The sequence below is a fragment of the Aythya ferina genome (genome assembly GCF_964211825.1).
Source record: "Aythya ferina genome assembly, chromosome: 4".
NCBI lineage: Eukaryota > Metazoa > Chordata > Aves > Anseriformes > Anatidae > Aythya > Aythya ferina.
Window position 1 is genome coordinate 38,981,819 of NC_140300.1, and position 13,527 is coordinate 38,995,345.

Genomic DNA, 13,527 nt, shown 5'->3' on the forward strand with positions numbered 1-13,527 from the left:
TAACACATAGTTTATATATGTAAAGTTTTCTGGTAAAGATATGTAATCCTAAAGTCTACTATTGTGCTTACAATTGGGCATCTTCAGAAAATTTGTTTTCTCTGCCTGAAAATAAGTTCAGTTCAACAGTGCTTCGTGCTTCATAGTTGATGACAGCAACATTTCATTTACTAAATGGTGATTAAATGACATGCCCTTGTTGCTTGTCCATCCATTTTCAGGATGGTTGTTGCAGAAGTTTTTAAATTTATATATTTATTTATTTTATTGCTATATAAATCTTTTAGGAGTCAAGACTTAAGTTTATCCCTATTTTAGCAAACATAATCCTTCCTAGTCAGTGAGAGAGAGGTCATGAAATTACTGGCTGTGTAGGGTTGTTCAGATTCCTGAGGGTATAGCCTTTTCCCCAGTGTTCATCTGTAACATTTAACATAGCACTGAACTGTTAGAATCACAACATCTCTTTTCTAAGGTTGTTTTCACGTCTGTTAATTATTAATCATTTAGACTCTCAAATGTCTCTTTCTCCTTCACCTGCTCAACATACACACCACATTTTCTGTTCCAGTTTTGCTTCATCCTTGACATTTTCCTGGTTCCCTCATGTTTCTGACTGCTTAGTCTTTGATACACCTCTAGTTGTTTGATGAACCACATGGACTTACTGGAATGAACACAGACCATCAACTTGAAACCTCTTCTGCTCTGAGCTGATTTCAATCAGTTTTCTTCCACTTGGCCTACAGTTATTCATTTATTTTTTTTTTCAAGACTAACTTCAGCTTTATTATTACGGTCTCGGCAAAAACAACTAAGTATTGCTGAAAGGGGATAAGAAGCAAATCTGTATAAATAGTGAAAGGTAGAAGAATACTTTTGCAGCTGAGGATTAATTCTTCTTTAGTTTGTAACATGTCTCTGCAGTAAATGTGAGAAAATCTTAGAGTTAATTACTTATTTTCTGTTTTGCTTTTTAATGTTTTCCTGTCCTACCTAACAAAATGAGAAAAGATAGCTGGAGGATGGAAGTAAACATATTGTTTAAGACAGTAAAAAATGTAATGGATTACTGTTCCAGCAAAAGAATGAAAGATCACACAGCTGATGTAGACCTTAAAAGTTGCTGTTTTTTGTTGACGGAGAGTATTACCCTCTTTGGAAAACATTCACTACCAAGATAAGAGAAACAAAATTACTTTGGGCTATTTGCCATTCTTATGCTTTGTGCAACTTGAACTGGTCCACAAGCAAACCCTAGACTTTTTTATGCAGGAAGGACTGTATACCTTCTCTCACTTACACTTGCTCCATTGATCATTTGACCTTGGAGTTTATCACTGTATTCTGTAGCACAGTGAAGCAGAATGCATTGCACATTCAGGTTTCACACCACAATGCTTTTTAGGTTAATTCCTCTACTACCTGGAAAGAGGAATATGTAAGAAGGAAGAATAAAAAAAAAAAAAAAAAAAAAAAAAGATGAAAAAATGGTCAGGATTACAGATAAATTGATTCATTACAGGATTAACAGAACAAAACGTGTACTTCAAACAGTTGAAGGTAAAAGAGAGAATCACTGAAAAGTTGAGTTGAGATGGGAGAACTATAGATGAAGCAAAGATTGTATCTGATACTCTGGAGAAACTGAGTAAATTGTCAGCAAAGGAGGTGGATAGGAAAGGCTGCAAGGATTCCCTGAAAAAGAAGGTGATAGAAAAATTGCATCCACAGGATTTGAAGAGGGAGGAACGTAGAAAATTACTGGCATGTACAGCCAACCTGGTATTAAGAAGCAAAAAGGCTGTACCTTTCAATAGAATGTGCGTGTTTACTATAAGGCTGGGCCCTTCAATCACATTCTATGTGAATATACCAATGACATAATTGGTTTATTTTTGCAAAATGGATATACAGTTATGCATGAAATTTAGCAGCCTGGCTTCCAGAGAAGTGATTTTATTTGATTCTATAATGTAATTAGATCAATCTAATACACAGATATAAATCCCTTTTCCCCTTTTAATATTTGTACATTTATCTGTGGACTCAGTATATGCAGCAGGCTTTTCTCCAAAGGCAAAATAAAATTATTAAAAAGACTAAGCTGCCATAGCCTGGAAGGACTATTGGAAACCACAGAAAACTAAACAAACGTCACGGTTTATTCATTGTGGTCAAACCTGCAGGCATGAAAACCATATTAAAGTGTATTCATAATTTTTAATTTCCCAACTATCTGTCAATACATTAATCTCCTGATCTTTTTCAAGGAGAGCAAATACACAGATATATATAGTTGAGGAATGTGCCTATAAATAGATAACTTCTTTCAAATCCTAGCAAGGAAAAACAGTTTTGGAAAAGACAAGATTTCTGTGGCAAAACAAAATCTGCACAGAACAACTTTAGTTTGCATTTCTTTAAGAGTTCTATATGCCCTGAAGTTCAAAAATATAACCAAAGCAATAAGCTTCAGCTCTAAAAAATGTCTATTATTTTGTGACTTGTTCCAACTTAAAAAGAAATGTATTTCTTTTACCTTTCTGACTACTGGTTGTCCCCTCTTCTCCATCTTGTGTCAAGAAGAGAAAATGACTGGGGTGCAGCAGGTAGGAAACTGAGGCTTTTTATGTTTTCACTGCAGCATACTATACGTAATTTCTGGGGTCTCTTTCATCACCAGAGGATTGCAGTTAGAGATCCTGACAACACTGCAGCCTTTTTTTTTCTTCTGTCAAGCAAATCTGAGTTATCGAGAGAGAGAGAGAGAGAATGAGAGAGATTATAATTGTCTGAAAAATAAAATGAAAGCCTTACACAGAAGCAGATGCTATGACATTACAAATTCCAACTGTACAGTGTGCTATGCATGGCCAGCTGTAGCAGGGAAACTGCTTATTTTAATGTAACACATCGGTCTTCTATGTAGTGTCACAGCATTGCAACATCTGGTTCTCCTCCTCTGTCTGCACTATTTGCTATAGCCACCTCATACGCCTACTTATTGACATTCTCTGCTCTCTGGAAGTAGCTATTGCTGAGGGAATATGCATCTTTTTCTGTTTGTTTGCAGGCACTACACACTTCATAAACACAGTTTCTCCCCAGCTCAATTCAATTTTCTCAAATAACCTTAGTACCTGAGCTACCAGTTGCTGTAGAGATCATTTTTACTGTTTATTGAAAAACAAACAAACAAAAAACAAACAACATTAAACCATAATATTTTGAGCTAGTGTTACATTGGGGAAAAACTCTACATATGAAAGCATGTAGGAAATTGTGTTTCCCCATTGTTTTCAATAGTCATGAGGAAGCGACGCTACTATCTTTTTCTGCTGTAGCTACATACAGTAAAGAACATTATATAGAATCCTGCACAACCTTGAAAGAATGGATGTTTAAAAATTTGAATTCCATCCATGCCTGGATAAGTGCAGTGTATAATTTTTCCCAGTCATGTTATGATCTTAAATAGGATTTTGAACCAAACAACATATAAATAAGATAAAAGATATGACATATTCATTTGTCTTGCAATTTCTCATTGTTTTGTTTATAATCACACAATATTTCTAAAGATTATCAGCTATAAGCATTGTAACCAAGAAAATAAATAATAAAAAAAAAGCTTTAATATTGATAATTGAAATAATTAGCCCTGTACCAAAGAGAAACTTTTCATAATACTTGCACCAAGGAGTAGGTAGGGTTACTCTTTTATAAGTTCAAAATTATATCCCTGTGTCCAATCTACTCTTCAGAAGCACTTCTGCCAAGCTTTCTGTGAGGGATGTTACAAGCAGATGCCTTCTCAATCATCTGCAGCCCAGGTACCCCTTCTGCAGTCACCAGTCAGCCTGGTGCCCAAGAACCAGGGGCCTTTTCCTGGCTGAGGGATGCAGCAGCTGCTGCTTCTGTGTTTACAGGTCCAGCCAGCACTGAGGCTGAACATGGATCCCACTCAGCTGGCCCCACACCCACTCAAGCCAGTTGACTTCACTGGTTGGCACTCAGACCTCTCAGCATTTACACACAGGATAGGGAATAAGATTATGCAGACAGATAGTTAAGAAAGGATTTAACAATAAAATAGGACAGATTGTACTTATCAGGTACAGGGCTTGGTCAGAGAAGTGCACTGACCGGCTGCATTTTACATAAAACTTGTCCCTTTTATCCTCGTCTGTTCCTCCTTTGCTCCCCCTGCAACTCCCTTCCCCTGCACATTATTCCCTCATCAGTTTGCATAATCCCACTGACGCCACCACCACCACCACCACCTTGAACACCCAGGTTTGCATTCTAATCATTTTCAAAGTCTTTGCCTACATTTTCTTAACATCAATTACTGTGATTGACAAGGTTTGTTTTTTGTTTTTGTCTGTTAGGTTTATTTTGCTGGTCAGGTCTGTGTCTCTGTATACTGTGTCTGTGACTTCACCCCCTTGTCTTAGTATCCCATTTAACAAGGTTATCAATACAATAATCTTACTGAAAGAAACATTTAATATTTTTAAATGCACCCATAGCAAGGTGATAAAAGGCCTTTCTTGTGCTTGCAATGTCATTGTCCTCTGTCATGAAACAAAAATGTTACCCAGCTCAAATACAGAGAATCAGAATTTTGATCATGGAGGAGAATGTAAATGTGGATGGGAGCTATGGGACAAAATCCTGCGAATGATAAAAGAAGCAAGCAGGGAGCTGGTGAGGCAGGCTGTGGGGGGATGAAGCTGATTTTCAAAGTCACTACATGGTACCTTTTACTTTCTGATTAAGGTTAGAATCCCCCCAGATCCTCTACCGAAACCTTATCCGTTTTTGTCCTCCGTCAGCAGTGAGGATGTATGAATTCTTCCAACAACACAGATTGTGCACAACTGACTCAATATCAATCCTCCCCACCCTCCCAAGGATGAAATAACCTGGCACTGCATCCTGTTCTGCTAGTTCAAAGGCCACAGGTCTCTGCTGGGAAATAAAAGACTCCAGTACTGTTGATGAGCTGGGTAGTGGTTATGAGACATGGTGGAATGCTTTTCTGTTCCTTGTTTGAAAATGTGTCAAAAATATACAGATTATTTGATACACATACAGATTATTTGATATTAATGTAATCAATAAATATAAATATTATAAACCCTTCCATCCCATCCGTAATTATGATCTTATTTAAAATTTGATACAAAATCAACATTTCAAAATTAAAGCAGGAGAAAAATTGAGATGATATCTACTATTAAACTGCAGTCTCGTTGTACATACCTGTTATTAAGCTACTTCCTGTCATCACTTAATGTTCCCTTTTTTATTTCTGGAAATCACTCTTATATTCAAGACTTTTACAGACAATGCACTAACATAGTATAATTATATATTTTCCTTATACAATCTGTTTATTTTTTTTTGCTGAAAATGCAGTGAACTGAAGAAGGAGCTTCAGAAACAAAAATGAGGTTGCTCTAGATGCACTACAGATCTGGACTGGATGTTAGCATTTTCCTTAGAGGCCCTGTGGAAATGTTTTATTCCAAATTTTATACTGACTTTTTAAAGGCTTTCCTTTGCTAATTCTTAAATCTTTGTTTTCTATTTTTTCCCACTACAGATCCTGAGCCAAATTCATGAGTATTTAAAAGAAATAAAATTTAGTAGAGCATGCATAGATTTAAACACACTGAAGAATAGGACGTTACAGACACCCAAAATTGGACACCCAAAGTTAGTGAATACATTTAAGCTTAATTTCTCTGCATGGCCATTACCCATCTGTAAAATGGAGATAATAAAATCCCTTAACCTAATGAGGATTTTGTGAATATAAAGTAAAGCCTGACACTATATTAATGAGTTCCATTTAAAAAATAGCATAGAAGAATCAATAATTTCTGCTTAAAGAGTGTGGTCTGAATAGTTTAAAGTCAATAAGGCATGTCCACATACTGAACAAGGGCAAGAGAACAAAATGCTGTCTATTCCTCATTAAGGAAGATGTTAATCCCTGACAGAATGAGTCAGGGATCCCTTTCAAAAAAAAAAAAAAATCTGTGATGATGTAATTGAAGAGCATTATTTTGCGTACGCCCAAGGGATCCAAATGGAGGTTGTATGGGCAACTTTAATTTTAACATTTTTTAATATGAGTGCTTGACTTAGTCACCTTAGTAATTTTTTAATATAATTTTCTGGATAAAATAATAATTGCTTGAGTAAGAAGAGAGAAATTAAAGTTAGGCATGATTTTCAGATGTGACCTGAAAAGTAATGAACCCTAGACAACAATGAAGAGAGCCTTGAAGCTGGCAGACTTTTTGGAGACACAGAGGAGACACAGAGGAGACAGTGCTGTTGCAATGAGAAGATAAATACAGAAACAAGTATAATACTAAGAGCTTTTCAGTCATCTGACTTTTAAGCTGTTATGACAATGACAAATGAAATATTTAGAAATTTTTATTTCCCAACCGCAGCACATTCATTCAGACTCCTGAAGCTCCATCAAAAAGAAGAATTAAAGTTCACTCGTGCCACATAGTTTTCTATTAACAAAGTATTTTTCAACAAGGGTTTTTCTGAAGCAGGAACAATTACAGTTCATTGCAAATTTTTGTTACCTAGTAAAGATCATAGGACATTGAAAAATCTTTTGCTTGTGACTCAGAGTGCTGCTGAACAGTCTTACTGATGGCTGTATCTGCTACAAGATGAGCTCATGACTAGTATCAGTTATTTTGTGTTATTAAATTGCAGACTTTTCTGACTCCCAGCAATAAAAGAAAGTAGAAAGGGTGATCAGCATCCTTTCAGTTGCTGCTATTTTACCAGTAATGTAAAAAGACAAAATACTTTATTCTAAAAAGAATACCTCACTATATTTTTTACAAGGTAAGAACTATTTGAAGGACAATAAAAGAAAAACCGTTATGATACTGTATTTGTGTTGTTTAAAGTTCTAGCAAGGCTTTGAAAAGAAGCAGATATTTAACAGAGGAGCCTCAAAGATATTCCTCAAACGTGTCTGATATTTAAAATACTTGCTATGGTTCTACCACCTTCAAATGCCAACAGCATTTTTTTGTTTGTTTGTTTTTTTCCTTCTTGCTTTAGAACTCTACAGCATATAATAAATAAGGATGAAGCCTAATACTGATTCCTCATACTTTGCTAGCTCCAGACAAACAGAGTAGATCACACAGCTTAGAAAACAAAAGTCCATGCCACATTTATTCTCCAAGTAAAATCAGCACATGACTGTGTGAACATTTGTGCCAAGTCTAAGACAGCAATGTTGTGTGAGGAGAGGCCTGTAAAACCAGCTTTCTTTCCCTTTCATTCTCCTATTCCCCAGCCCCAAAACACAACTCAGAAAAAGATTTTCTTTTGGATATGGCACCTGCATATGTCACCTTTGAAGCCTCACAAAAGGCTAGTCTGATAATTACAGTACCATGGAAAAAGAAAAAATACATTACGTTCATTACTATGATTCATTCTTCATGAATTCTTTGCACTTAAAGTAAACACAGATTCTTGTATAGTAAGCAGCATCCCCAGCAGGAAACAAGCAGGCTTACTAAAAATGTTATAAAATAGAAGTCATGAACTTGGGTCTGGCAGAATAAGAATCCAGATTTGAAATGGGGTGAAGTTAGTCAAGTCAGTGAGCCAGGCACAAATCCAACACCAGGAAACACCTAAAATGCAATTTGAATTAACTTTCATTTACAATGTGTGCCCGCTAACAGTTCTGTACCTAAGATTAGGATCTACATTAGTGATACTGCTGAAGTAGGAGGATTCCCTATATGACCTAATAGTATACACTGAATATACCTTACTTCTGCCTTTCAGCCTTGATTATCATTTTTTTTTGAAGGATGATACACAACTAATTCTTACTGGTAGCAAAAAAAATCACTCAGTTATACTTGTGTGTAATTTCATCAATAAACAATTTTTTAGCATGATTATAGTATTATAACTTAATTTTGCACTTGTTAGCCAAAATTTATTCTAGCAAGCAAAATATGTTCTACAATATCAAAAATATAATTCCTCATTTTTCAACATAAAAAAATAAAGGTACTACCATCCTCTATAAACGTATAAATTATTCAATTCTCATGCCAAGCAAACTACTTAAATCTGTCTATATTTTGCTAAAAAATAAAGAAAATTATACATGGCCACTAAGTAGCAAGAAAGAGATCTGAAAAATAAGAATGGGATTCAAACAGAAAATTCAAACAGAGCAAAACTAATTACTCAAATTATTCACCCAAACCACTCTATGATTCTATGTGTACTTTATAAGTTCTTGTGTACATAAATGCATAAATAAAAGAAAATTAGGTAATGGCTAAATAGCCTAAACGGAGCTGCTTAAGACATAGGCCTAAATGTGTCTTTTCCATCACGTGACTATACATACATCTTAAATAGTATTGTTACTGATATAAACTATCTTGCTAAGACAGGTCAGGTCTCTCCTCTTTAGGATGGTTAATAGTGACTGCTTGATTGGATTACAGAACAGGACTAAGAAAGTCTCAAGAATGATCACATTTTTGTTACCACTCCTGTTCCCTAAAATGTGTTCTCTTAAGAGCCACTTAGGGTTTTCAATTCCTTTACTGTGCTTTGATAGCAAGAAGGACCACTCACAAAGAAAAGCAGGTAAAGGATACCTGTTAAACTAACATGCAAATTTTTTGTTTAGTTCTAATTTCCTACATTATGAAAGATAATTCTATATTTTAAACTGCAGATCAGGCACTATGTGAAAAAAGCTGTGGAAAGTGAAGACAGTTAAGAATGAGAGTGCAAAAAAAAAAACCTCAACAACTGCATCCGCAATTTCAAGACTACTGTAGAGACTCAAATACATAATAGAGTGTGTCATGTTGGCCTATACACTAAATTCTGTGCTTTAATTTTGGTTTCCATTTTGAAGACCTTTTAAAGATCATTTCATTTTCAAAACAAGCCAACAATCAATTACATATTTTGTGTTTTGCTTTTTGTTGGAGTTTTGGATTTATTGACAGAATTTTTTTCTGTGGCAGAAGAGGTAATCAATTAAAGAATTTGTTTCATCTGTACTTAACAGCAACAAAAAGATTATTTTGCAGCTTAATTTTAAAAATGTCAAAGACATTCAAAAAACAATATCTGAACTGTTATTACACAGCCTGCTAAGACATTAATATATTGTCAAGGCAGCAGGTTACGCTGTTGATTGTTCTTTCAGAACCTTAAGACAGTTTGGTGGTATATTCTTTCCCAAACACTAACATTTAGAACAACTTTTCCATTATTTTTTTTAACCATCTTATTAAATTTAGAAAGGATCTTTTATTACTAGGTATGGTGTTCCATCCTTGGTAGAACAAACATCAAACAACTAGGGAAAAATTATTATCACGACACTTTAATTTTGCCATCTGCATTATATTTCTCCAAGATCCTTTTACATTATGTAAGCATAAGCTGGTAGTTTTGTTTCAAAATATTTGCTTGTGTGTTTAGCAAAAAGCCTGTCTAAACTTTTTTCTCCTTTTTATGTTTCCTTATTCATTCTTTTTCCAGTGTTGTAAATAAATTTCACAAATTACCATTTAATTCATTGTTGTAAAATTATCTCATACAATTTCACCTTATGTTACTTATCTCAAGAAGGGTAATTTGTCATGAAAGCATAGTCAAGGACATAATACTCCTACCACAGCATTGTGGCTCCACCTGAAGAGCCATGCAAATGATCATGACAGCAGTTGAACTAAAAACCAACCAACCAACCAACCAAAAAAAACACAATCTTTAGTTTTGACCCCCACTTTTTAATTTGTGTTTTAAATATTTGCAACTCTACAATTAGAATGTTAGCTCATGGTAACCACTAGAAAAATAGGATTTATACATGCAACATATTGCAACTGAGTTGCAAAAGACTAGACATCTTGGTCTCTTCAGAAGCACCTTTTAGAAATCTATCAGCAATTGATACTTATACCTTACATCTCATAATATAATTATTAAGAATAGAAAATATGAAAAGTATCTCTCAGTAATAAAAATCATAGCATGGTCTGGGTTGGAACAGACCTTATTGATCATCTAGTTCAAACCCCCCTGCTATGGACAGGAATGTCACCCTTGAGATCAGATTGCCCAGGGCCCCATCCAACCTGATCTTTGTGCTGAGATTCCGATTTTATTTTTTTCCATAAAAATCAGATGTAAATAGCTCATTGAATACATTGAGTCAGCATTGGAAGAAAGCTATTTATTTAATTTTCATATGTAAATGTAATGACCAAATGACACTGGATTCAATGACAGAACGGATTTTTTTTTTTCATCTGAAGTAATACACCTACAATAAAAATGTCAAAGATGGGAATATTTCCTAAAAGAGTTATAAAATATGTCTTTGAAATTTACTTAGTGTAAAATTATTGTGTATACATTTAAAACAAAATATATATGCATCTACCAAAAGATTCCTTAAAAGGAATCAAACTTATTTCTTTTTACTAGTTTGAGAAGAGGGTATTAAAGAAAAGCTAAGTCCTCATCATCTGAATGTATTGGAATATATATTCCAATAGCTGATTTTTAAGAATTCTGTCAAGGGTTGTTTTTAGTGAAGACTGAAAGAAAAATTTGTAATTATCCTATTCTATTTCCTAAACAAGACAATATTTACCTTTTTTAGACCCAGTAATTCAAAATCGGATAAAACTCAGTATCATAAACAGGATTAAAATGTAACTACTAGCCTTTAACACCATAATATACGGAGATTCCCAACACATAAGGAGACAAGTTATCTCATTCCCTATATCAAGAAGTCAATTATCAGCATTTTAAGGATTTAAAATTTCCATATGCAAAGTGGCTGGTTAATAACAGTTCTTAAAGATTACATTAACTGAAAATACAACAGTTTAGTCTTCTACTTATGCAGGGAAAGGAAAGGACACCAGGATCTACAGGATTATGGACTGATTACAGATCAATTTAAAATCTTGGTTCTGAGACTTTTAATTTAGAAAGTGTGTAACATTCATTCATTTTTATTTTTTTTCCCATATGATTATTATTTTACCAAGAGGACGTTTACATTTACAGGATTACTTCCTCCTCAAAAAAAATCAGTCTGGTGACTAAAATTTTGATGTGCATCAAAGCAGGGTGTAAAGACCTTCACATTAGTGCACTTACATTAAAGCTCACATATCATTAAGCAAGTAAATGGATTATTGCTAACACTTTGCATTTAATTATGAATAACATGTTTTTCCTAAGCCTTGACTGTTAGAATAATGGATAACTGTCTTCATAAAGTTTTCAGTAGTGACAATTTTGAAGAAATATCTTAATGTATTTCACAAACAAATATTACGTATTTCTTATGCATCATTACAAAGCAAGTTAATAATCTTGGGTGCCTAGAATCATGACTTTTTTTTTAATATTTGTTTTCTACAATAGTGTGTATGAATCATCTACCAAAAATAAAACAAAACACAAAACAAAACAATGAAAAACAACAAAAACAGACACATACAGTGAAAGGAGATATTTGCTGGAGGAAGCAGAATGGGTTCACTCCAAACTGATGCTGTAAAGATTCATTTCAGTGCTTTGTCTGAAAATTCATGGCATATCTTTCTTGGGAAAGCCCTTTACCAAGGCATGGTAAAGTAAATAAATACATATATACATCAATTTGCTCATAAGATTCATATATATAAGTGTAGTGGGTTTACGTGGCAAGGTTTTGGTAGCAGGGAGCCATTGGGGTGGCTTCTGTGAGAAGGATCTAGAAGCTGCCCCATGTTTGATAAGTTGGTAAGGGCCCCACTGCTGACCAGAGCCGAGCCAATAAGCGATGTTGTTTTGTGCATCTGTGAGAGCATATTTAAAACAGGGAAAAAAAAGCAACTCTGCACCATACAGCAGCTGGGAGAGTGAGAGGAGTGAGGAACGGCCTTGCAGGCACCAAGGTCAGTGCAGAAGGAGGGGGAGAGGTGCTCCAGGCACTGGAGCAGAAGTCCCCTGCGGCCTGTGGTGAGGACCATGGTGAAGCAGGATGTCCCCCTGCAGCCCATGGAGTACCACGGTGGAGCAGGGTTCCACGCTGCAGCCTGTGGAGGAGACCATGGTGGAGCAGGTAGATCTGCACTGATGGGGGCTGCAGCCTGTGGAGGACCCCTGCCGGAGCAGATCCCATGCTGGACCTGTAGCCCGTGGAGCAGGTGACCTGGCAGGAGCTGCTGCCCGTGGGGGAGCCAGGTTGGAGCAGTTTTCTCCTGAGGGATGGACCCTGTGGTACAGACCCATATCTGGAGCAGTTTTGGAAGAGCTGCTGCCTGTGGGAAGCCCATGCCGGATCAGTTCATCAAGGACTGCATCCCGTGGGAGGGACCCCACAGCACAGGGGACGAGAGTGACTGAGAAGGAGTGGCAGAGAAGAAGCACTGTAGACTGACCATGACCCCCATTCCCCCGTTTCCTGTGCCGCTTGGGGGGAGGAGGTAAAAGAGGGTGGATGGGGGGGAAGGTGCTTTTGGTTTCTTTCCTTTGTTTTCTCACTTCTCTAGCTTGTTAGTAATAAGCAATAAATCTTACTGTCTCCTTATGCCAAGTCTGTTTTGCCCATTACAATAATTACTGTGTGATCTCCTTGTCCTTATCTCAACCTTTGAGCCCTTTTCACATATTTTCTCCCTGTTCCTCTTTGAGGAGGGGGAGTGAGAGAGCGGCTGTGGTGGAGCTCGGCTTCCCACTTGAGCAGAACCACCACAATAAGATTCATATATATGCCCCCATTACCTTCTCTTAAAAGATAATGAGATAGGTTTAACTTGATTTCTTCTTGTTTTTCCTTGTCAGCTCCTGCTTAGAACCTTGTGTTTGTTTGTTTGTTTTCACAGGTGCTGGGGAAGAGTTCATTTGCTTTCATAAATTAAGGTTTGACAGGACTAAAATTTTCTTGCAGTTCATTTCAAAAGTAAAAGATTACTTTAAAGGAAAAAGATACTTTTTGCAGTTTTCTGGAACCTTTCCTGTTATCTTTGACTGATAAATAGACAACCTCTGAGACAGTTTCAATGATGCTTTGAAAATCTTTGAATCAAATTTATCTGATTTAGTCCATTCAACACACAATTTGTTCAAGTATACGAATCTATCTCTGTTTAGTCTGATACAAAACACTTGTTGTTGATACTAATTGTACTACTCATGTTGCTAATGCTCAGTGGTGTTATTTGGAGAAGACTGAATGAGAAAATATATATTAATTTTGTTGTCATAATTCAGAGAACTTTACTGGGCCACTAAACAGCAGATCAACACTTTCCTTAGTTTGCCTTTTACTGCTAATGCACTCACGTAATTATTTATTATCTTTTATGTGCCCTGGTAGTTGTATTTCATTTAGTGAAATACATAGTTTGACTTTATCCATGTCTGCTCTTAAGACAGAGAATTCCAGTATCAAGAAGACTTTTT

At 35.8% G+C, this 13,527-nt stretch overlaps 1 long non-coding RNA gene across 2 annotated transcripts in view; it reads right to left on the bottom strand.

Annotated features, from left to right (window-relative positions):
• Positions 1–1,108: 1,108 nt before the first annotated feature.
• Positions 1,109–13,527, bottom strand: part of LOC311435584 — a 142,149-nt gene continuing 129,730 nt past the window's right edge. For both annotated transcript variants that reach the window (XR_014692222.1, XR_014692223.1), the window contains 2 exons: positions 2,543–2,747; positions 1,109–1,425 (listed from right to left, as the gene is read on the bottom strand). This is a non-coding gene — a long non-coding RNA (uncharacterized lncRNA). The remainder of the gene's footprint in view (positions 1,426–2,542; positions 2,748–13,527) is intronic.